This window comes from Oryctolagus cuniculus, chromosome 5, assembly GCF_051225735.1.
Source record: "Oryctolagus cuniculus isolate XC-2025 breed Fujian yellow rabbit chromosome 5, ASM5122573v1, whole genome shotgun sequence".
Lineage (NCBI taxonomy): Eukaryota > Metazoa > Chordata > Mammalia > Lagomorpha > Leporidae > Oryctolagus > Oryctolagus cuniculus.
The window spans coordinates 16,133,367-16,158,923 of NC_142871.1; the positions used below are offsets into that span (position 1 = coordinate 16,133,367).

General features: G+C 42.5%; 1 protein-coding gene and 1 long non-coding RNA gene across 13 annotated transcripts in view; one reads left to right on the forward strand and one right to left on the reverse strand.

Moving 5' to 3' along the window:
• The window catches only part of ESR1 (estrogen receptor 1), a 478,649-nt gene that overhangs the window by 347,102 nt on the left and 105,990 nt on the right, over window positions 1-25,557 (reverse strand). The window lies entirely within an intron of this gene.
• The window catches only part of LOC138849567 (uncharacterized), a 51,254-nt gene that overhangs the window by 20,587 nt on the left and 5,110 nt on the right, over window positions 1-25,557 (forward strand). The window contains exons 3-4 of one of the 2 annotated variants that reach the window (XR_016233624.1): window positions 551-599; window positions 20,175-20,439. This is a non-coding gene — a long non-coding RNA (uncharacterized LOC138849567). Of the gene's footprint in view, window positions 1-550; window positions 600-20,174; window positions 20,440-25,557 lie in introns of those variants that run through there. The other variant, XR_016233625.1, reaches the window with a different exon arrangement.

Below are 25,557 nucleotides of genomic sequence, written 5' to 3' on the forward strand. Positions count from 1 at the left end.
CATAAATAGCAATCACTACTCCTGTCTGTACGTTATGCACTATCTTTATGCACTATCATTTTTAATGTCCAGAAATTTGGTCAAATAAAATCATAAATCCCTTGAAGGTGAAAACACAGCTGAGGAATCAATTTATGAGTACACAATAATGATTTCAGGGTTGTAGAAATATTAGTTTCATTACTTAACTTTTTATTAACTGAATCAGGTGAGTTCATAACACATTTAAAAAGTTGGACCATCTCTATTCAGTCAATGTACACATATATACAACAATGTTAAAATGGAGCACTATGGTTTGAAAGTGATTTGGTCCCCAAACTCATGCAGATATTTAAACTCAAGGTTGTTAAGTTAATGGCTCTAAGAAAGTAGATATTTCTTCCAATTATGGTGTTTTGGAGGTGGGGTCTAGGTCAGAGGTCCTGGGATCATTGGGATCATGACCTCAGAATGCACATCTCACACTCTCTCTCTGCCCCGCCCCCCGGCTTACCCTTTGATTCTTCATCTGCTCTGCTTTGCCATTGCCACCTGCCACCCTCACCAGACACCAAACCAATGCGGTCACCTGACTTTGGGCTTGAACCTCCAAAATGGTGAGTTAAAAACGTCTTTTCTCTTTACAACGTTCATTACCTCAGGTACTTTGCTGCAGTGATGAAGAGATGACTAATGCATGGAGCCATTTACTCCTAGTGCTGGGCTGAGATCCCCAAATATTAGGTAGTATATGGCAAAGTGAAGTATAAGGCCAGTGTTCAAGATTCAAAAAAAAAAAAAAAAAAAAGGTTGTGAACGGGAGTTTCACTCTTCTATGTTACATCCATGGGTGAAAGGATCAGGAGTTAAAATTAGAGAATTTTTGCAGAAGGTGTTTGCCGTGAGTTCCCCTCCACATCAGGTGGAAAAGGCAAGGTATGCCCATCTTCATCTGAAGCCAGAGAAAGGGGCTTCACCACTGCCCCCCAAGGAAACATGAAGTGCCTGCTATGAATCAGCAAACAATGGTCACTGATGTCTGGCCTACCTCAAAATCTTAAGCACAAAAGAACTCTGGCCCACTACACTGGTGACAAACAAAACAAGTTGGCTGTGTTGGGGCTGAGCTGTGTTTCCAAAGTGTGTGGCAGCCGTGGGTGAAGCTAACACGGGTCACATACAAGTGCAGGTTCATTCTGGGTTCAGCCTGATGGTGATGCCGAGAAGGGACAGCCTCTCTGAGAAGTGCAGTAGTGATGCTTGATGCTGAGCAATGCCCACACATCATCAGCCAGTGGGTGTGTTGTTAACCGCGTGGAGGGACTCCCTGACGCTGGGGTCCAAGAAGCAACCGCAGGACACAAGGGCTGGGGAGGACTTGGGAGACATTTAGTTTACTGGGTCTCAGTCTCTTCCCCACTCACACAAAGGATGACACTTACAGAAGCTGAGCCCACTCCATCACTGCACAGCAGGTAAAGCCGGCATCCCATATTGGCACCAGTTCTTATTCTGTTGCTGTACTTCCGATCCAGCTCCCTGCTAATGGCCTGGGAAAAGCAGTGGAAAATGGTCCAAGTGTTTGGGCCCCTGCCACCTATGTGGGAGATTTGGATGTAACTCCTGGCTCCTGGCTTCAGTCTGACCCAGTGCTGGCCATTGTGACCATCTGAGGAGTGAACCAACAAATAGATCTCTCCCTCTCCTTCCTATTTCCTTCCTATTTCTCTCTCTCTCTCTCTCTCCTGTAACTCTTTCAAACAAATAAATAAATCTTTAGAAGAAAACAAGCTTATTTCACTCCTGTGTATCACCCTGGATTTTCTGCAATCTCTATTGCAGCAAGATTTTCCTCCTACAGAAAACTTGAGAGTGGAAAGAACATGAATGGAAGAGCAACCAACTCCTTCACACACAGCACCCATACCACATTTGATAGCAAGGTCCTTGAGTCACACCTCCCAACAAATCCCACTGCTCATGTTACAGAATTGCTTTTCAGTTATCACCTCTACTTGGTGCAGTTGGAGAGCTGAAGCACTGATGGGTTTGGTGGCTTGCCCGGAGTGACAATCCAGAGTCATGGCTTCATCTCTCACTAAAGGGGATGGGATTTGTGTTCATGGTCACCTCAAGGCAAACTTAGTCCTCGCCTGCAGCAGTCTGTCCCCCTCACTGTGTCCTAGGACCTTTTGAAGCTTCCCTCATGAGCTCTTCTCTTCTGCCACTTAGTTGCCAGCTCCAAAGAGTACATAAAGCAGGCACTTGGAGGAATGGACTCACATTGATATGTGAATGGGTCTTCCCAGAATGAGTTGAATAACAAAAATATGCACCATTAATCAGTGGTTCTTAAACATCATTATCATGTGAGAAACTGCAGAAATGCGGTCTTGGAGTAGCTGAGTCCTTCCCTTCCTTAATATCTTTTTGCATTTCAGCTCAAATGTCGTCTCTTGATCACTCCTTCTAAAGGGCACACCCATTACCCATCTCCAGGCCTTCCTCTCACCATCCTAACAACTATTCCTGTTCATAGGGGTCAGTATGACAGTTTTAGATGTTAACCTGGCTAGGCTGTAGAACCCAGTCATTTAATCAAACACTAACTAATTTCACTGTTGCTGTGAAGGTACTCTGTGCATGTGGTTAACATCTACAATCAGGACTTAAGTTCCATCCATAATGTGGGTGGGGCTCACCCGATCCGCTGAGGCCTTACCAGCAGATAGGTTTCCCAAGGGAGAGCTTTGGCTTCAAACTACAGCATTAACTACTGTGCAAGATTCCAGCCTGCAGCCTACCCTATGGACAGCTAAGTTCAGACTACTCAGCTCCCACAACGTCACAAGGCAGTTGATAATTATCAGATGCATTCAACAAGTTCATAGAAAATATATATGATTAAAAAGTATGGATTTCAAATTTTTGTGCTAAAATAACTTTTTCCATTAACTCTATGAAATATTCTCATACATATTGGACACCCTAATCCAAAAATATGAAACTGCTTCAAAATCTGAAACTTTTTGAACACTAACATGAAGTCACAAATTAAAAATGCCACACCTGACCTCATGGGATGTGTATCAGTCAAAATACAGGAGCACTAGGAATATTGAATAAGAGGTGGACATTTAACACAGTGGTTTTGATACTGATTATGATGCCAGCATCCTATACCCAACTGCCTCTGTATGAACCCATCTCTGACTCTTAACTTTAGCTTCCTGCAATGTAGACCTTTGGAGACAATGATAGCTCAAGTAATTGGATCCATGTGACAGACATGAGTGAGATGAATTGAATTCCCAGGTCACGGCTTCAACCTGGCCCCACCCCCAACTGTTGTGGGCATTTAGGTAGTGAACCGTGAATAGGAACTCTCTGTACATCTGTCTCTATCTTGTTCTCCTTGTTTCTTAAATTAATTAAATGATTTTTTAAAATATTGTATAAAATTACATTCAAGCCATGTGTATACAGTGCATATAAAACATAAATAAGACACCAATATTGTTGCATAACAGCTTAAACCAACACTTGCAATGCCAGCATTCCTTATCAGAGCACAAGTATGAGACCCAGGTATTCTGCTTCCAATCAAACTTCCTGATAATGTGCCTGGAAAGGCAGTGGAAGATGTCCTAAGTACCTGGGTCCCTGCCATCCACATGAGAGACCAGAATGGAGTTCTTGCCTCCTGGCTTTGGCCAGCCAGTCCTGGCTTTTGTAGCCATTTGGAAAGTGAAGCAGCAGATGGAAGATCTCTCTTATTCTCTCTCTTTCCCCTACTCCTTTGTCTCTCTCTCTCTCTCTCTCCTCTGTTGCTCTTTTAAATCAATTAATCTTTTAAAAACATAAATGAATTTTGTGTTTAGACTTGAGTCTAACCCTCAAGATATCTCATATATGCAACTGTTCCAAAATACAAGAACTGCAAAATCCAAAATACTTCTGATGTCAAGCATTTCAGATAAAAGATACCAACTTGTAATAAGAAATATATGAACAAAAGACAGGGTTTCGGGTGGGTTACATTTACAGGGGGACCCAGAAGAGTGATGCATATACACAAAAGACCCTGGTGAGAAAGATATAAATTAAAATAATTCAAGTTAGTACTAACTGGAACCCATGGAGTGGTTGCAGTGGTCACAGTGACTGCACCATGTAGCCCAAGGACATCCACAGAGGGTGTTATCTTTACCCTATAAGCAGTGGCCTCCAGGGAGATTTGGAGAGGAAAACAGGAGAGGTATTCCTTATAGCCCTGAATTGTATGTTGCCTATGTTAGCTTTGCACACTTGTCAATTTTCTGATCTTAGTACATTAAAATACAGACACTTATTATTAGATGACAAGCAATCAATAGAATTTTATTTGATGGAAAATGGTATGAATAACACCCATTAAGAGAAAATTTCAAAAACATTTCCTTCTATTGACTCTGTTTTTTACAGAGATTTTTACATTTAAAAATACAACTTCTCCCAAAGCTGGAACAGCTTTAGCAATAAAATAAAGTAGTATTGAATCATATCCCAAAGTATAAAATAAATATCCCTGAGTCTATACCAACATAAATGAATGATTGAAAAAATAGATAAATGGGGGAAAACAGACAAATTTCCCATGCAGAAGTTCCAAATAATTTATATTTCATGTTCCACCATGAAGGAGGAGAAATGTAACTCCACACTCCCTAAGTGTGGGATGCACACAGTGACTCCTTCCAAAGAGTACACTGTGGAGAGGGGCCAGAGAGAAAGTTTCTGGTGGGAACCCTGACAAACACTCCATTAGCCAGATGGTCAAGGTCAACATTAATAGCCATATGCCATGTTGGCCATCTATATGCTTGCTATGGCATGATAAGAACAGCGCCTCACCTCTGTGGTCTTCCTCCAAATACAAAGTCTATAATTCCATTCTAATCACATTCTATCAAATGCCTGAGCAGTACTCCTCAAAACTGTCAAAAAACAAGGGAAACCTGAGAAAATATCACAGCCAGGAGGAGATGACTAAATGTAACGTGGCACTCTGGATGGGAACCAGGAATAGAAATGGGACATGAGGTAAAATGGTACACTGTACTAAATTATGAACTTGAGTTAATAATGCATCTGCATTTGTTCATTAATAATACCATGTTAATGAAAGACATTACTAATGCAGGAAACTGAGTGTGGGGTCGACAGGAAACCTTGACTATCATCCTGATTTTTCTGTAAAGCTATAACTCTTCTAAAATAAAAAAAAAATTATTTGGAGTCAATATTTGGTGCATTAGATAAGAACCACTTGGGATGCCTGCATCCCACATCACAGTGCCTGGTTCAGGTTCTGTTTGTGCTTCTGATTCTAGCTTCCTGCTAATGTGCATCCTGGGAAGCTCGAGTACATGAGTCCCTGTCATACATGTAGGAGATCTCAGTTTGTTTCCAGGCTCCTGGCTTTAGCTGTTGTGAGCATTTGTGGAGTGAATCAATAAAAGGAAGTGCACGCGCTCGCTTTCTCTCTCTCTCCCCACTCCCTCCCTCCCTCCCTTTCAAATAAAATGAAAAAAAAAAGTTTATTTAAATATGTACACTTATATCTTCTGCAAACAGTAAAGTATGAAATATGAAATAATTTTCTAAATATACAGAGATTAGAACACCACTCTGAAAATAACTCATCTTAGTTATTGTTGACATCTAGGGTTTATAGGGCTCCTTCAACCCTGAGAGGTTTTCTCTTCCTGTCTTGCTCTGCATCAACCAATGGCACTTAAGAGCCAGGCTTCTTGACGTAGGCATTTGACCTAGATTTTGAGACAACCTGTGGGATGCTGGCATCCCATATCAGAGTACTTGGGTTCAAGTCTTGGTTCTGCTCCTGATTCCTGGGAAGCAGTGGCTGATGGCTGGAGTGGTTGGGTTCATGCCATGTATATGGGAAACCTGGATTGTATTCCCAGCTCCTGGCTTCAGCCTGCTCAGCCTCAGCTGTTGCAGGGATTTGAGGAGTGAACCAGCAGATTGGAACTATCCATCCCTCCCTCCATCCCTCCCTCCCTTCCCCTCTCTCCCCCTCTTTCAAATAACTAATAAAATTAATGAAATAAAAATCTTTTAAAAAGAACCAAGCTCCTGGCAATATATTGTTGACCCTCTCCATCCAGCAAAACAGCTGGAAGCTCCCCAGGAAAAATTAAGGCAGACAGGGGGCTGCTGATGACTCCCCTTGGGCTTTTCAGGGAGTTGGCAGGCATTGCTCCCCTGTGCCAAGGTATTTTGATTTGGGGAGCAGATTAGGGCTTGATGTCAGCCATCACTTACTCTCCCAGCCAGTACAAGCTGCTAAGCAAGTCAATGTAATGTCCTGGGGGGCACAGGATGACATGCAGGCTACAGCAGATGATGTATGAAGGTAGTGCTTCTCCAGTGGAGGGGTCAGTTCATGCTACAAGAAAACTCACTTAAATAAGCCAGCTAGACTTTGAATAAAAACTACATTTAAAAGATTGAGGCAATTCCTTGTTAGAAATCTCTACAATCCTGTGATTATAGGAATCAAGTAGCAAAAACACTTCCAGGACTACAGAAAGTTAGAAGCAGAATTCAAATGACCAGTTTTGTGTCATGATTTTGGCACCCAAATGTTCTCCTGGGACATTTTGAATGCACTGAGCACCAGCACCAAGAATAAATGACATCAAGCATATGCCTAACCCTCAATGAATTCTGCCCAAGTCATGGATGCACCTTCTTGGTGGGATATAGAAAACTTTAAATTCCATTGATTTCAACTCTGGCTGCACCTTAGGATCAATAGAGTAGTTTTCAAATATGATACCCAGGCCTCACCACACCATTGAAATAAAAATTCTGGGGGAGTTAGCTATTGGTGGTTCTTAACTCCCCTGACTAATTCTACTCTGCTGCCAGTTAAAAACCACCAGATTAAATAAGGAAACACATGAGGAAAAGGAAGGTGTTAGAACTGTTGGAGCTAAAAAAAATACAAGCTCTACTTAGCAACCTATAGGTGTGTGTGGTTGCTCTTGCTACTCCATACTCTGCACTGTGCACAAAACAATAATCTGAACCAAGAAAACTCACAAAACAGTAAAATGAAAGAATTCAAGAACAAGAACTGTTGGTGATTTCTGAGGAAAGTAGAAACTTCTAAAAATTATACTGGGAACTAATTGTGTCTCGGGTAGTTAACTGTCATGTTGTGGGTTTCCTGATTTTACAGTCTCTCGTACATATTTACCATCCAGTCATTCCTTTACTTGTGTCGCTCCCCCTCTTCATGGAGGAACGACACTAAACCCTGCGCTGTTCTTTCGTCTGCTCGGCCTTCCCCGGGTTTGCTGCTGGTTCTTCCCGGGTTGGCTACTATCCCTTCCACTTCCGTGGAAGGGCAGTTCCCCCTGGCCACATTCCCCACTTCCGCAGGGGAGCGGCACACCGCCGGCCGGCTCTTCTCGGGGGCTGCACAGGTGTTCCTTCAGCTAGATGTTCCCCTTAGATGTTCCTGGTGCATGCCGTCTCTCTCCTCCTTTATAGTCCTCCTCCGCCAATCCTAACTCGGCTGCCCACACGCCGAGCACGCTGCTCTCCAATCAGGAGCAAGTCCTACAGTTTATTGGTTGAACTGGAGGCAGCTGTGCGGAAGCTGTTTACTTCTCTCCCAGCGCCATATTGTGGGAGAGCAGATGCATAGAATAAGTCTTAATTCCAGTAACTCAGTCCAGTCCGAGCTGCTCCCCACAGATCCCCCTTTCTTTTTATTTTTGGCGTTGATACGCGCCTGTCTTCGGTGTCCCGCGGCACACACTCTGCTCTACTTGCTAGAGTTGCCACAGGTTCTTACAAGTCCTATCAATCAGGCAAACCGAATCCGGGTCCTCTCTTCGCCATGTTGTGAGGAGGTTTTTAGGCGCTGATGCGTGCCTGTGTTTGGTGCCCTGCAGCGCATGCTCTGCTCTGCCCGCAGGGGCTTACAAGCCCTAACAATCAGTCAAACCGAATCCAAGCCTTCTCATTGCCGTATTGTGGGGGAGACTTATTAGTGTCGGTTCGTGCCTATCTTCGGTGACCCGCAGCTCACACTCTGGTCGAGCCGCCGGCTGGTGCCCACCGCCCCAATCAGGCAGACCGAATCCAAGCTCTCCCACCGCCGTATTGTGGGGGAGACCTACTAGTGTTGGTTCGTGCCTATTTTCGGTGACCTGCAGCTCATACTCTGGTCGAGCTGCTTGCTGGTGCTTACCGCCTTAATCAGGCAGACCGAATCCAAGCCTCCTAATTGTTGTATTGTGGGGAGGCCTTACTGATGTTAATTCGTGCCTGTCTTCGGCGACCTGCGGCGCATAAGCTGCTAGCCGCCGCAGGTGCTCATTGCCTCACTTAATCAGGCAGACCGAATGCAAGCTCTCTCATTGCCATGTTGAGGGGAGGCCTTTCTATTTCTCTATTTCTCTATCTCCGGACATTCCTATTTCTCCCATTTTACTTCTGTCTGCCAGCATTCCTAGTTCTCTCATTTTACTTCTAAACTTCTGTTTCTCTTATCCCTGCAGCTTCCCGGCGCCTCGCCCTGCCGGCAGCTTCACGGCTCCGCCTGGCTTCCCGGCGCCTCGCCCCGCCAGCGGGCTCCGCCCCGAGGCTGCTTCTCGGCGCCTCGCCGGCTCTGAGCCGCTTCAGCCCGCGCCTCTCTCATCTGCATGGCTCGGCTTTGCGCGCACACTCCGCGGTCTCGCACTTAACCCTTTCGTGTCTGAACCACGGCCTCGCGCAAGCCCCGCGTTCCCTATCTATTCACGCCCCGTGCTCTCTGCACGCAGCGGCTTCCGCGAGTAACACAGCGTAGCTTGCGTCTCCACCACTAGCATTCAATCCAAGTTCCCCGGGCTAGCCTGGCGAATTCAACCCAGCATACGTCTCCGCCCCACGGTTTGGCTTCCCGTCCTTTGCTCCCCGGGCTAATCAGACGGATCCCAATCTGGCTTACGTTTCAGCTTCTGGTTTCAACTTTTCGCCCCCTATTCCCGGGCTAACTTGAGAATCCCAAAGTGGCTTTCGTTTCCGCCTCGGCCTGCCCCCCGCGGCTTCAATTTCCCTAACGTTTTTCTCTACCCGGTATGTTTCCCCAAGCTTTCCTCCAACAATACTCCTCCCTCATTTCTCCTGGCCTCTCCCCACAGTCCGTATCCGAGTCTGTTTGTTCTAGCTTTCACTTTCGCTTTCGACCTTAGAGATTTCTCCCAGCTTCCCCCCGTAGTCCGTATCCGAGTCTATGCCTAGGCTTTCAACAGCTCCTTCCGGCACCTTTTTCGTCCGGCTTTTCCCTAGAGTGTTTGCTAGTCTCTCTCTCCGATATTTTCCCTAGGCTGTTTGCTAGTCTCTCTCTCCGATATTTTCCCAGTTCTTCCCGTTTCTTCCCTCCTAAGTTTCCTATCCGTCCTAGGTTTCCTATCCGAGTCACGGCACCATTATGTTGCTCCCCGTCTTCATGGAGGAACGACACTAAACCCTGCCTAGGCTTCATATCCGAGTCACGGCACCATTATGTCGCTCCCCCTCTTCGTGGAGGAACGACACTAAACCCTGCGCTGTTCTTTCGTCTGCTCGGCCCTCCCCGGGTTTGCTGCTGGTTCTTCCCGGGTTGGCTACTATCCCTTCCACCTCCGTGGAAGGGCAGTTCCCCCTGGCCGCATTCCCCACTTCCGCAGGGGAGTGGCACACCGCCGGCCGGCTCTTCTCGGGGGGCTGCACAGGTGTTCCTTCAGCTAGATGTTCCCCTTAGATGTTCCTGGTGCATGCCGTCTCTCTCCTCCTTTATAGTCCTCCTCCGCCAATCCTAACTCGGCTGCCCACACGCCGAGCACGCTGCTCTCCAATCAGGAGCAAGTCCTACAGTTTATTGGTTGAACTGGAGGCAGCTGTGCGGAAGCTGTTTACTTCTCTCCCAGCGCCATATTGTGGGAGAGCAGATGCATAGAATAAGTCTTAATTCCAGTAACTCAGTCCAGTCCGAGCTGCTCCCCACAACTTGAGTTAATTACTCTGCCCTTTTATGGTCCTTGAATGCCCATTCTCACATTACTACCTTTCCACCATAGCCCCTTGCTCCCCAGAGCATTAATATTCAGCAAATGTGCTCAGTGAAATTCCCAGCTCCCCTTTCCTGCCAGTTTCTACAGCCATAATCCAAACCAATACCTTTACTGGAACTGGCAATCACACATACGTGATAGCTAGACTCCATTGCTCTGTATTTTTTCATACTCAAAGCTGATGTTCCTGCAAGCTTGGATTAACCTTCTTTAGATGCCATTTGTACCCAAAAATGTCATGTTGAACATCTTTATCTATCACATATAACCTGACATGCCCACTTGCTGGCCTATCCATCAACTCAACTTCTTATTTCTCCATATACAAAATTATTTCTCCAACCAAGCCAATCTGCGGCCTGTCTCCTGAACTCAACATTTTATCCTTACAGCCACAGGAGAATGCAATGCTATTACTCCAAAAATAGCCGTCAGTGCCTACTGCCCTTTATTTCAAACAATCCTGCCAATCTTTGTTCACCTCTGCTTTGGTATCTCCCATCATAAAATTATTGCAGGAACAATTAATATTGCCTTACACCCCTTCAACTCTGAATCCCTGGGCTTCCTTTTCCTAATGGGAGGGGTCTTCAAAAAAGTTCGTGTGGGCAGGCATTTGGCCTCATGGTTGATATGCCAGTTAACATGCAAACATCCCACATTGGAGGGCCTGGCTTCAATACCCTGCCCTGGCTACTGACTCCCATTTCCTGCTAATGCAGACACTTGGAGGCAGTGATGGCAGCTCAAGTGGGTGAGATCCCTCATGGGGTCCCTGAATAGGTTCCCAGCTCCTGGCTTTGACCTAGCCCAGCCCTGGCCATTATGGGCATTTTAGGAGGGAACCAGAAATTGGAGATTTCTCTCTATCTTGGGGTGTGTGTGTGTGTGTGTGTGTGTTTGCCTCTCAATTTTTTTTTACTTTTCTTTCAAAAACAGTTCATGGAATATGTGTATTATGAAAAAAACTAATTTTTCCATGAATTTCTTGAAGAAACTTCATATTTCAGTATTGTGGTCTTTGACTACTTGTGCCACTTGTGCCAGCCTCTTTCAACTTAGGCTCTGTTTTCTACTCCTCCTTTCTGTCCTCTGAACATCCAACTAATATTTCTTTTTTTTAAGATTTATTTATTTATTTGAAAGTCAGAGTTACATAGAGAGGAGAGGCAGAGAGAGAGAGGTCTTCCATCCAATGGTTCACTCCCCAATTGGCCGCAACAGCCGGAGCTGCGCCGATCCGAAGCCAGGAGCCAGGAACTTCTTCCTCCAGGTCTCCTGCACGCAGGTGCAGGGGCCTAAGGACTTGGGCCATCTTCTACTGCTTTCCCAGGCCATAGCAGAGAGCTGGATCGGAAGAGGAGCAGCTGGGACTAGAACCAGCACCTATATGGGATGCTGGCATTTCAGATCAGGGCGTTAACCCACTGCACCACAGCGCCGGCCCCCCAACTAATATTTCTGGTATCAGGATCAGAGACCCTCTGGCCCAGCCACTTTCCTTTAGCTTGCACTGCCTGTTCCTTGCCTCCACACTCAAGAACCTCTCTACTTATGATCAAAATCTCCCATTCGGGCCGGCGCCGCGGCTCACTAGGCTAATCCTCCGCCTAGCGGCGCCGGCACACCGGGTTCTAGTCCCGGTCGGGGCGCCGGATTCTGTCCCGGTTGCCCCTCTTCCAGGCCAGCCCTCTGCTGTGGCCAGGGAGTGCAGTGGAGGATGGCCCAAGTGCTTGGGCCCTGCACCCCATGGGAGACCAGGAAAAGCACCTGGCTCCTGGCTCCTGCCATCGGATCAGCGCGGTGCGCCGGCCGCATCGCGCTGGCCGCGGCGGCCATTGGAGGGTGAACCAACGGCAAAGGAAGACCTTTCTCTCTGTCTCTCTCTCTCTCACTGTCCACTCTGCCTGTCAAAAAAAAAAAAAAAAAAAAAAAAAAAAAAAAATCTCCCATTCATTCCTATGCTCTTCACTTTGTCTCCCACCTGGGATTTAAAGTTTTCCCACACCCATTCTTATATTTAACTGACTTGCTCACCACTAACCTTGTTATTCAGATCATAATAAAAATTCAGCACTTCTTCTGAGAACATCACACTCCTGGGCCTGACTTCTGATCTGCCCATTTCTGGTGCAATCTAAGACCTAACATGATCAGGCCCTGAGCCTTATCTTCTGCAGGAGGTTGTGTGTTTCTGCCTGCCACTCTGGGCTGTAACATCCAAGACTGTTTTCACTAGTTCAAGCAAACGCCTCTCAACTTACAGTGGGGATACATCCTCACAAACCCACTGTAATTGCAAATTGCTGCAAATTGGAAGTGCATTTAATATACTTGACCCACTGAACATGGTACAGCATTGGATCTTTTTTTTTTTCTTTTTTTGACAGGCAGAGTGGACAGTGAGAGAGAGAGACAGAGAGAAATGTCTTCCTTTTTGCCATTGGTTCACCCTCCAATGGCCACCGCGGCCGGCGCGCTGATCCGATGGCAGGAGCCAGGTACTTATCCTGGTCTCCCATGGGGTGCAGGGCCCAAGCACTTGGGCCATCCTCCACTGCACTCCCTGGCCACAGCAGAGAGCTGGCCTGGAAGAGGGGCAACCGGGACAGAATCTGGCACCCCGACCGGGACTAGAACCTGGTGTGCCGGCGCCGCAAGGCGGAGGATTAGCCTAGTGAGCCGCGGAGCCAGCCCAGCATTGGATCTTGCCCCTTGTGAGGGACCTGACTGAGCTGTACTCATGGCTATTGCCCTGTAGCAGACAGAGGATGGAACCACAGAGTGGTAGCTGGGAAAGATTCAAATTAAATATTCCAAGTACAGTCCCTACTTAATAAGGATAACTTTTGCACCATTGTAAAGTGAAAAAATCTTCATCTAAACCAAATGAGAAGTCAAGGATAGTCGGAGAGTCTCTCTTCGTTGAGGAGCTCTTCTGTTGCTCTGTGCATGTGTTCTTTTGTAATAGCTGATACTTCTCTGGACATCTACATTCTGCCCGACCCTCCTTTTAACTCTGCGGCCACTCCAGTTCTTGCTCAGTGAGGGAACTGCATGCCGAGAGCACAGCTATGCAGATAGATGTTGGAGTGTGACCTGTGACCTTTCCCAAAGTTAAAAAGATCCACTGAACGAGACATTGCCCACCCTCAATCTATTATTTTCTTCTTGTGAGATGAGGGATTAAAAAATAACCCTGAAAACAAAGTTAGTGACAAACCAAGCAAATAATTTGAACAAATGTATCATTATTTCATGGTAATAACTGAAAGCTTCTTTAGCCCTGAGTTTTTCCTACCTATATAATCAGCTAGTTCTGTTTCTGTGCCAATAAGGATTTAGAAATATCTTGAGTTCTTTTGGTTTTACTTGCAAATGCTCAACACCAAGGATGGAGTACACCGTTCCTAAGCATAGACGGTCTTCAGCAATCATCTCTAACCACAGTGATCAGCCCAGACTTCTACAGATGCAAAGTAGTGATGAAAAGCAATGACAACCCAGCCCTCCTCCTACTGGGTAGAAACCAAGCTAAGACTCCTTCCCAAGCCACTTACACTCTCCGATATTAAAGAAAGACTACATGCAGAGCCACTACCCATTCATGACTAATTCATCCCCAGTGATCCAGAAACTGTTACCTGTTCTTGGCATACAATGCCTTGTTCAGGGGGAAAAAAAGTTCAAACAACAAAATTTAACTTCAAACAAAATGTCAAAGTTACTCATTATTCACATAACAACTATTTGTGCTTCCTTGCAACCAACTTCATTGTTTTCTGTGAGATGCTATACTTCCCAAAATGGCACATTTCAATGTGATCAAAGCAAGCTTTTGGAAGAACAGCAGAGTACAATTGAGTGATAATCCCTATCTCTGTTTGCTAGTAAATGTTACCAACTAGTGAAATGAGTTTGGTCCAAATTCATTACAAGGAGACTCAAAATTGACCCAACCTGTCCAGAAGCCTTCTCCAACTCCCTTGTGGTAATGCTTCCTATAACAGTACTTGTTGTAACTTTACAAGTACTTATGCAACTCCAACTTTATGCAAAGCAAAGCACTGTTGTGTCTCAACCTATTCCTCACTCATTTTAGGAAGCTTTCCCTTTACCAAGGATGGTAGGTATGCTTATTTGGAAGCCATCTGACACTACAACATTACTATTAGAAATCCAAAAGAGAAACTCACCCATCAGAATTGTTCTGGGAGGGCTGGGGAGGACATTTAACCTAGTAGTTAAGACACCAATTAAGATGCCTGTGTCTCACACTGGAGTACCTGGCTCCTGACTCCAGCTTCCTGTTAATGCAGACTCTGAGAGGTAGCAGGTGATGGCTCAAGTAATTGGAATCCAGCCAACCACATGAGAGACCTGGATTGAGTTCAGGGCTCCTGACTTTGGCTGATCCAGCTTCAACCTTGCAGGCATTTGGGGAGTTGAACCTGCAGATAGAAATGCTCTCTGTATGTCTCGCTCTCTCATTCTCTCTCCCTCCCCACTTCCTTCCTTCCCTATCCAATATTTTTAATTGATCTAGGGATAAATTTTCTGATCAGAATCTCCACAGTTCAATGATTGGCCAAAGAAAATGAGAGATTATGTTTTATAAAAATAATTCAATTCTGTCAGCAATTTCTGCATTGACTCTACAACAAGCAGGATACCCCCCCCAATAAGTCAGTGAATAGGCAGACACCAAAGTTCCTACTTGAACAAAGACCCATGGAACGAGGAAAGAACCATAGCTTTTCTGAATCACTGAGTTGTCTTCCAAGAAAGCCACCTGTGTTGTGGGTATAGGTCTTGTCAACTAGGACAAGAGTAAAAGCCTCCAGATGCCTCCCAGTGACTGCTTTCAAATCCACACTTCAGGCCCGGCAGCAAGGCTCACTAGGCTAATCCTCCACCTGCAGCTCTGACACTCCAGGTTCTTGCCCCGGTTGGGGCACTGGTTCTGTCCCAGTTGCTCCTCTTCCAGTCCAGCTCTCTGCTGTGGCCTGGGGAGGCAGTGGAGGATGGCCCAAGTACTTGGGCCCTGCACCCACATGGGAGACCAGGATAAGCACCTGGCTCCTGGCTTCAGATCAGCACAGCACCGGCCATAGTGGCCATTTGGGGGGTGAACCAACAGAAGGAAGACCTTTCTCTCTGTCTCTCTCTCACTGTCTAACTGCCTGTCCAAAAAAAAAAAAAAATCCACACTTCAGGAAGAGAATTCTTCCTTGGCAGGCTTTTAGCTTCCACTAAAGAATATCTGAGCTGTCCCTGGGCTCCAGTGATATCACAGATTATGTAGTAAGGGCTAGCAGCTAGGGCTGCTGTAACCCAGCACCACAAGCCAGGGACTGAGCCATGAGAAGCATTCTGTTTCACATGCTCTGGAGGTCAGAAGCCCAAAACCAAAGTGGTGGCAGGGTGGGTTCTTTCTGAAGGCAGTCATTGAAAGTCTTTTCCATGCCCCTCTGTAGCTTCTGGTGGCTTGTTGGCAGTCTTTGCTGTCCCTTGGCTTGTAAAAGCATAATTCCATTCTCTGCCTTCAACACCATGTGGTTTTCTTCTCATGTGTGTGCCTATGGCCAGTCTTTTCCCTTTTGAAAGGACACCAGTCATATTGAATTAAGGCCAACACTTAGGACCTCATTTTAACTCTATTACCTCTGCAAAGACCTTCTGTACAAATTAAGTCACATTCTGAAATAACAGGCTTTAGGACTTCAACATATCTTCTCTGAGGGTAGCACAATTTAACCTTTAACAAAGAGTTTTTAAGATGTTAGAGAAAAGGGATGTTTAATAATTCAAGAAGCAATAGATTTCACACATAGTACAATGAGAAGAGAGACTATTTTATGAGCTGATGAATGGAAGAATAAGCTTACTACTAAAGCATGACAATTTACAATGCAAGAATTCCAGCTTTTATCTTTGTAACTCCCCTTTCAAACAGTCTGCTATCATTTATGATTGTGTTATTAAGGCTGTACATCTGATAAGAATTTAAACTCTATAATGGTTGATTAGCTAATCTGGATTTCCCATTCACTAGAATCCAGTTTTAAACTGATCCTTAGCATGTAGGTTGTAATGGAACAATAATGATTCTTAGCCTTTTTGTCACTCTGGCCTCACTGCATTCAAATTTCCCCCAAAAGGTGCCTTTATGATAAATCCTCAAAAAGTAGATAATATCTGTTTGATGGATAGTTGAAGAATTTTCCATGTGTGGCTGAATCTTGCCATAATAAATGAAAATTTTATCTTTAATGAAAATTTTTTTAAATTTTATTCAAGATACAGAAATTTCATGCATTTCATATATACAGACATAGGAACATAGTGATTCTTCCCACCATACCATCATTCCCACCCATGCTATCAACATTCTTCCTCCTCCCTCTCCTATTCCCACTCTTAATTTTTACGAAGATCTATTTTCAGTTTACTTTATACTCATAAGATTAACAGTAAGTAAAGAGCTCAGCAAATAGTATGAGGTGGAAAGTCACTGTTCCTCAACAATAGAGACAAGAGCTCTAAACAATCATGGAATCTCAAAATGTCAATTTCCCTCCTATCCATTACATTTTAGATATGGATCTTACTATAACCCCTCTCCCTTCTTGTTTTGTGCACATCAATGGCCACATAAAATGCAGCCTGCCCTTTATATCACAATGAAAAAGTGGTTTTTCTCTTCATACTATTTGTTTAACTCTTTACTTAGTGTAGGGTTAACCTTTTGAGTATCAAATAAACCTGAAATAGATCTTTGTAAAAATTAAGAGAATAGGAGAAGGAGGAAGAAAAAGGACGGCAGCATGGACAGGAGGGAGGATATGGTGGGAAGAATCACTTTGTTCCAAAATCTGTATATATGAAATGCACAAAATTTGTAAACCTTAAATAAAATTTTGAAAAATAAATTTCTCTTTGAACTTAGAAAAAAAGTTATTGGCAACAATTTTTTCTATTATTTTGTGATAGAATAAAAAAAAATTGAAGACATTCAGACTGGTGTATACATTGGAAAGTCACTTTTTCATGACATTTGGGTGCCATGTCACAGTGCCCAGTACAGTTGAAACCACTACTGGCACCCCACTTCTCGTCTTCCCAGCTCTCCCTTCCTGCTTCAGTTTGATAAATCACCTGTTACAAAAGCATAGTTTTCCATTGTACTTCCCTGTTAAACACCCACATTCCTTGATTTACCATAAAGACTCGCCTGTCACATTTGTTACTAACAAAACCAAAATGAGGCCTTTAGGCAGAAGGTGGGAAGGTTGAGCTGTTCATTTCATTAGAAACATTTACCACTCTTTTCAAAGCAGCCTCCTGAGAAAAGCAGGGGGAGTTTTGATTTAGCAAAAGAAAATAATAGTCAAGCAGCATATCATCAAATTAATTATTTAAACATATTCTCCTCTAAGTCATTTCATACTCCCTGTAGTTATTTACCAGTTGTTTTTAATTACAAAATAACAACTTGCTCATTTTAAAAATTCAGACAATATAGAAGTTTAGAAAGAATAATGTAAAAAGTGAAAGTCTCACTTCACTTTTCCTAACTTCACTCCCCATGAGTAATCACTGTCCAAAATTAAGCAAACATCTCAACGTGTATTTTTAAACACTACATCTACAATTGCTTATTTAAAAAAAATAAGATTGAGAGCAAGCATCTGGCATAGCAGTTGAGAAGCTGTTTGGGAAGCTGGCATCCCACATTAGAGTGTCTGGGTTGGAGTCCTGACCCTACTCTAGATTCCAGATCCTATAAATGTGCACCCTAGGAGAAAGCAGTTGGTTCAAGTGGCTGGGTCCCTGCCAACTATGTTGGAGACCTGGATTGGGATCCCAGCTCCTAGTTTCAGCCTGGCCCAGTTCTCACTTTCACTTTCTTCTATCAAATAAATACATTTTTTAAAAAAATAGATAAATCTGACATTTGCACTGAAACTTTCTTTTTTCATTCCATGATATATTTTGGACTTTCTCCTTGTCATACCATATTCTTTTTGAAAAACTACAATTTTGTTTTTTGATAAATGGTGAAAAAGCAATGGAAGATATAACCATACAAACATGAACAGCTACTGCCACAAAAAAATTCCAGCTGTATTTCGAGCACAAGACTGAATTTTCAACAGGTTATCCTGGGAAAAGTGGAAACTTTAGAACAAAACTGACTGAAGAGTATTTCCTGTGCTGTGGACAAAGGTGGGGGATTTCATTACTTCCAAGTGCCCAATTTTTCTACTAAGAGAGGATAAACGCTTTCAATTACGTGAATTCCCATCAGGCAGACAACAATAGGCATGGGTACAATTCTATAGCTCTTGAGCAATAAAAAGTATATCACAGGATGGAGAATGGGACAAAGAGAAACAGCTCTGTCTTCATAATAAGGTGGAGAGTGAGAGTCGTTATCTACAAAATGCTGCTGAAGCACATTAGTGGAAAATTTTAAGCAAATTAGTTGTGCACTATTTCTCAGTGATTTGCAATACTTTCATAGAAAACTCAGGTACAAACTATGTCACTGGTGCCTATCTGAGCTGTCTCCCTGGTTTAGGAGCTTGCTTTACATTTCTACTGTTCTTTTTGTTTTTTCTTCTTTTGCTCTTCTTTGTCTCATCTTCAAACTTTTTTCTCTCTAACCTGAACACTTTTATCTTTTCATTAATTTTTTTGTGCTCAGAAATAACTGAAATAATCAAACTGTTCAGGCCCAGGTGAAATTTGAGAAGCAAGATAGATTTCTAGAAAGAGTCTTCATCTATCTAAACTTCTTTTGCTTCTATCATGACAGAATCTTTGGGGGGAAAAAGAAGACTTGAACAGATATATAACAAAAAAATTACATATATAACCAACTAATTATTCCCAAAGCACTTTTGCCTAGCACTCCCAATATTGGGTTAATTCTCTCTTTGCTTTGTACAAATAGACCCATTCACATTTTACATTCCCCTCTTGGAATGAAGAGATCAATTTAAGGATTCTTCATGGTTTAACTTTAAACTCGCTATTATGTTCATCAATTACATTTAATCTACATTTATATTAAATTAAATACTAGTTACAGTGACATATCAATTATATTTAATAACTAAAGTATCATAAAATGGTTGCAATCATGTCTAGCATTGTTAGCAATGACTATATTTTTAATTCTGTGTGATAAATATTTCAAGAGCATCTTACCAGAATTTAATAAACATTTATAATGCAGTCTCTTCCAAACAAAACAGGGTTTTTCAATTTTAATTTCATTAACATTCTGAGTTCACCTCTTAGGAAAACATGGCAAGTATTGCATAATATTTTGTTATTTATAAATGAAAAATTAAGAGCGCCTAATGCTGAAGTGAATTGTCCCAGATCTATCAGAATGTCAACACATAATTTAGATTTGTATCTGGGTTGGTTGTTAAGGCAAAAATTCCTCTTTACTCAACTATGATGAATTGCTGCTGTCTTCCCACCACTTTTTTTCCATTCAGCCCAATATAGCCTGAATTCTCTCCATTTCTCTTTAGAACTTTGATCTACAACTCTTTTGTAAGCCACCGTGCCATCACATCTTACCATAATCTTCCTTTTCAGATGTTCAAAGAAGTCTTAAAAATTTCATTTTCTCTGAAGCTTATTGATTCATGAGAATGCAGACATAAAATCCAACTCCCAATCGGACATCTTCACATGAACAATTGACATAGGCCTAATATTTTTCTTTGGTATTATTTATGATTATTGAACTTGTTTTACTTATATGAAGTCTACTACTCCAAATAGAGTAGGAGGGATGGATACCTGGATTTTGTTTGTCATCTTCACAAATATATCAGTGTCCTTTGGTCTTTGAATAGTTTTCCCTGCCAGTGTTAGCCACTGATTTCTAAGGCAAATGATAAACTTGTTCCAACAAATTTAATCCCCAACAATATTCATTAAAATGAGTTCTTGGGGCCAGCACTGTGGAGTAGCGGTTAAAGCCGCCACCTGCAGTGCTGGCATCCCACATGGGTGGTGGTTCACGTCCCGGCTGCTTCATTTCTGATCCAGCTCTCTGCTACGGCCTGGGAAAGCAGTAGAAGATGGCCCAAGTCCTTGGGCCCCTGCATCCACACAGGAGACCCAGAAGAAGCTCCTGGCTTCGGATCAGCACAACACTGGCTGTTGTGGCCTTGTGGAGAGTAAGCCAGCCAGACAGACAGACAGAGACAGCCAGACCTCCCTCCCTCCCTCCCTCCCTCTCCCTTTCCCTCTCTAACTTTGCATTTCAAATAAACAAATAAATCTTTTTAAAAAATGAGTTCTTCTCCTAAAATGCGTCTATCATGTTATTGATTACCTAAATATGAAAAAATTATAATTAAAAATTACATAAGAATTTTCACTCTGCTTTAATTTCTCCCATCCATAATCTCACTGGCATGGGCAAAAGAATACATATAATCAAAGTCAAGATCAAGGGTACTGATAAAATAAGTTCAGTACTAAGTCAAAATTTCTAAATGATATGGAAAAACTATAACTGGGGCAGGTATTGTGGTGCAGAAGTTTAAGCCACCACTTGGGAAACCTGCCTGCCACATCAGGGTACCTGGGATAAAGTCCCATCTCCACTTCCAATCCAGTTTCCTGCTAATGTGATCCAGGGAGGCAGCAGGGGATGGCTCAAGTAGTTGAGTCCATAGCCACCTACATGGGATTCTCAGATGCAGTTCCTGACTTTGCTCTGACCCAGCTCCAGCTGTCCAAAGTACGGCTTATGGATTACAATGGCTTCCCCCCCATATCGTCTCTCCCACCCGCATCCCTCCCCTTTCCCACTCCCTCTCCCCTTCCATTCACATGAGGATTCATTTTGGATTCTCTTTATATACAGAAGATCAGTTTAGCATACATTAAGTAAAGATTTCAACAGTTTGCTCCCACACAAACAAAAAGTGAAAAATAATAGATGATTTTTTAAATGATGATGAAATCAGATCAGACCTATTGTCATGTTTAATCCCAGTGAGAGTCAAGTTGGGAATTGATAATTTCTTCTTTTTTTTTTTTTACAGAAGATCAGTTTAGTATACATTAAGTAAAGATTTCAACAGTTTGCACCCCCATAGAAACACAAAGCGAAATATACTGTTTGAGTACTCGTTATAGCATTAAGCCTCAATGTACAGCACATTAAGGACAGAGATCCTACATGAGGAGTAAGTACACAGTGACTCCTGTTGTTGACTTTACAAATTGACACTCCTGTTTATGGCATCAGTAATCTCCCTATGCACCAGTCCTGAGTTTCCAAGGCTATGGAAGCCTTTTGAGTTCACCGACACATATCTTGTTTAGACAAGGTCATAGTCAAAGTGGAGGTTCTCTCCTCCCTTCAGAGAAAGGTACCTCCTTCTTTGAAGACCTGTTCTTTCCACTGGGATCTCACTCACAGAGATCTTTCATTTAGGTTTTTTTTTTTTTTTGCCAGAGTGTCTTGGCTTTCCATGCCTGAAATACTCTCATGGGCTTTTCAGCCTGATCGGAATGCCTTTAGGGCTGATTCTGAGGCCAGAGTGCTGTTTAGGACATCCACCATTCTATGAGTCTGCTGTGTATCTCGCTTCCCATGTTGGAACACTCTCCCCTTTATTTATTCTATCAGTTAGTATTAGCAGGTACTAGACTTGCTTATGTGCTTCCTTTGACTCTCAGTCCTTTCATTATGATCAATTGTGAACTGAAATTGATGACTTGGACTGGTGAGATGGCATTGGTACATGCCACCTTGATGGGAATACAAATTGAGAAGGAAGAAGTCAAACTATCCCTCTTTGCAGATGATATGATTCTTTATTTAGGGGATCCAAAGAACTCTACTAAGAGACTATTGGAACTCATAGAAGAGTTTGGCAAAGTAGCAGGATATAAAATCAATGCACAAAAATCAACAGCCTTTGTATACACAGGCAATGCCACGGCTGAGAAAGAACTTCTAAGATCAATCCTGTTCACAATAGCCACAAAAACAATCAAATAACTTGGAATAAACTTAACCAAGAATGTTAAAGATCTCTATGATGAGAATTACAAAATCTTAAAGAAAGAAATAGAAGAGGATACCAAAAAAAAAAATGGAATAATCTTCCATGCTCATGGATTGGAAGAAACAATATCATCAAAATGTCCATTCTCCCAAAAACAATTTATAGATTCGATGCGATACCAATCAAAATACCAAAGACATTCTTCTCTGATCTGGAAAAAAAGATGCTGAAATTCACATGGAGACACAAGAGATCTCAAAGCTAAAGCAATCTTGTACAAACAAAACAAAGCTGGAGGCATCACAATACTAGATTTCAGGACATACTACAGGGCAGTTGCAATCAAAACAGCATGGTACTGGTACAGAAACAGATGGACAGACCAATGGAACAGAATAGAAACACCAGAAATCAATCCAAACATCTACAGCCAAGTTATATTTGATTAAGGATCTAAAACCAATTCCTGGAGCAAGGACAGTCTATTCAACAAACGGTGCTGGGAAAACTGGATTTCTACATGCAGAAGCATGAAGCAAGACCCCTACTTTACACCTTACACAAAATCTATTCCACCTGGATTAAAGACCTAAATCTACGACCCGACACCATCAAATTATTAGAGAACATCGGAGAAGCCCTGTAAGATATAGGCACCAGCAAAGACTTCTTGGAAAAGACCCCGGAGGCACAGGCAGTCAAAGCCAAAATTAACAATTGGGATTACATCAAATTCAGAAGTTTCTGTACTGGAAAAGAAACAGTCAGGAAAATGAAGAGACAACCAACAGAATGGAAAAAAATATTTGCAAACAGATAAAGGGTTAATAACCAGAATCTACAAAAAGATCAAGAAACTCCACAACAACAAAACAAACAACCCACTTAAGAGATGGGCCAAGGACCTCAATAGGCATTTCTCAAAAGAGGAAATCCAATTCTAGTTAAGGTAGGGAATCAACCCAAATGCCCATCAACAGTAGACTGGATAAAGAAATTATGGGACATGTACTCTATAGAATACTATACAGCAGTCAAAAACAATGAAATCCGGTCATTTGCAACAAAATGGAGGAATCTGGAAAACATCATGCTGAGTGAATTAAGCCAGTCCCAAAGGGACAAATATCATAGGTTCTCCCTGATCAGTGACAACTAACTGAGCACCTAAAAGGAAACCTGTTGAAGTGAAATGGACACTATGAGAAATGGTGACTTGATCAGCCCTTGTTCTGACTGTTGATGTACAATTTAATACTTTATCCCTTTTAGTAATTTTTTTGTTCTAGTTAATACTATTGGATGAACTTGTATTTAACACACAATTATTCTTAAGTGTTTAAATTTAACTGAAAATTGATCCCTGTTAAATATAAGAGTAGGAATAAGAGAGGGAGGAGATGTACAATTTGGGACATGCTCAATCGGACTTGCCCCAAATGGTGGAGTTAGAAATGTGCCAGGAGATTCCAATACAATCCCTTCAAGGTGGCATGTACCAATGCCATCTCACTAGTCCAAGTGATCAATTTCAGTTCACAATTGATCACACTGATAGGTCTAAGAGTCAAAGGGATTACACAAACAAGACCAGTGTCTGTGAATACTATCTGATAGAATAAAAAAGGGAGAGAATGATCCAACTTGGGAAGCGAGATACACAGCAGACTCATAGATTGGCAGATGTCCTAAACAGCACTCTGGCCTCATAATCAGCCCTTAAGGCATTCGGATATGGCTGAAAAGCCCATGAGAGTATTTTAGGCATGGGAAGCCAAGACACTCTGGCAAAAAATAAATAAATAAATAAATAAATAAATAAATAAATAAATCTCTGCATGTGAGATCCCAATAGAAAGAATGGGCCATCAAAGAAGGAGGTACCTTTCTCTGAAGGGAGGAGAGAACTTCCACTTTGACTATGACCTTGTCTAACTAAGATTGGAGTCAGCATAATCAAAAGGCTTCCATAGCCTTGGCAACTCATGACTAGAGCCTAGGGAGATTACTGACGCCATAAACAAGAGTGTCAAATTGTTAACAACAGGAGTCACTGTGTACTTACTCCTCATGTAGGATCTCTGTCCTTAATGTGTTGTCCAATGTGAATTAATGCTATAACTAGTACTAAAACAGTATTTTACACTTTATGTTCTGTGTGGGTGCAAACTGATAAAATCTTTACTTAATATATACTAAATTGATCTGTTGTATATAAAGAGAATTGAAAATGAATCTTGATGTGAATGGTATGGGACAGGAGATGGGAGGGGTGCAGGTGGGAGGGAAGTTATGGGGGGGAGCCATTGTAATCCATAAACTGTACTTTGGAAATTTATATTTACTAAATAAAAGTTTAAAAAATAAATAAATCTAAAAAAAAGGAAATCCAAATGGCAAACAGACACATGACAAAATGTTCAGGATCACTAGCAATTAGGGAAATACAAATCAAAACCACAATGAGGTTTCACCTCACCCTGGTTAGAATGGCCCTCATACAGAAATCTACCAACAACAGATGCTGGAGAGGATGTGGGGAAAAAGGGGCACTAACCCACTGTTGGTGGGAATGCAAAATGGTTAAGCCACTATGGAAGTTAGTTTGGAGATTCCTCAGAAACCTGAATATAACCCTACCATACAACCCAGCCATCCCACTCCTTGGAATTTACCCAAAGGAAATTAGATTGGCAAACAAAAAGCTGTCTGCACATTAATGTTTATTGCAGCTCAATTCACAATAGCTAAGACCTGGAATCAACCTAAATCCCCCTCAACAGTAGACTGGATAAAGACATTATGGGACATGTACTCTATAGAATACTATACAGCAGAAAAAAAAAACGGTCATTTACAACAAAATGGAGGAATCTGGAAAACATCATGCTGAGTGAATTAAGCCAGTCCCAAAGGGACAAATATCATAGGTTCTCCCTGATCAGTGACAACTAACTGAGCACCTAAAAGGAAACCTGTTGAAGTGAAATGGACACTATGAGAAACAGTGACTTGATTAGCCCTTGTCCTGACTGTCGAGGAACAGTTTAATACTTTATCCCTTTTAGTATTTTTTTGTTCTACTTAATACCATTGGCTGAGTCACTGCTTTGTTAATAGCCACCCAGGAAAACAGATGGGAAGTAACTGCCCTAGAATTTGTGTGTCAAAAAAGCAAATTCTCGCTGTGCTGAGATTTATGATGTTATTAGTCTGACAGTTACGTTATCCTATCCTGACTACTACAGAGAATACAGTTGCAAATGTGTAAATTATATGCAAAGAAAGATGGTTGAAGTCATGGGATTAGGCAAGATAATTAAGAAAGGTAAGTTAAATGTCCGTGTGGTCCAATGTGATTTGTCGATTCAGTGTAATCCCTATCAAAATACCAATGATATTTT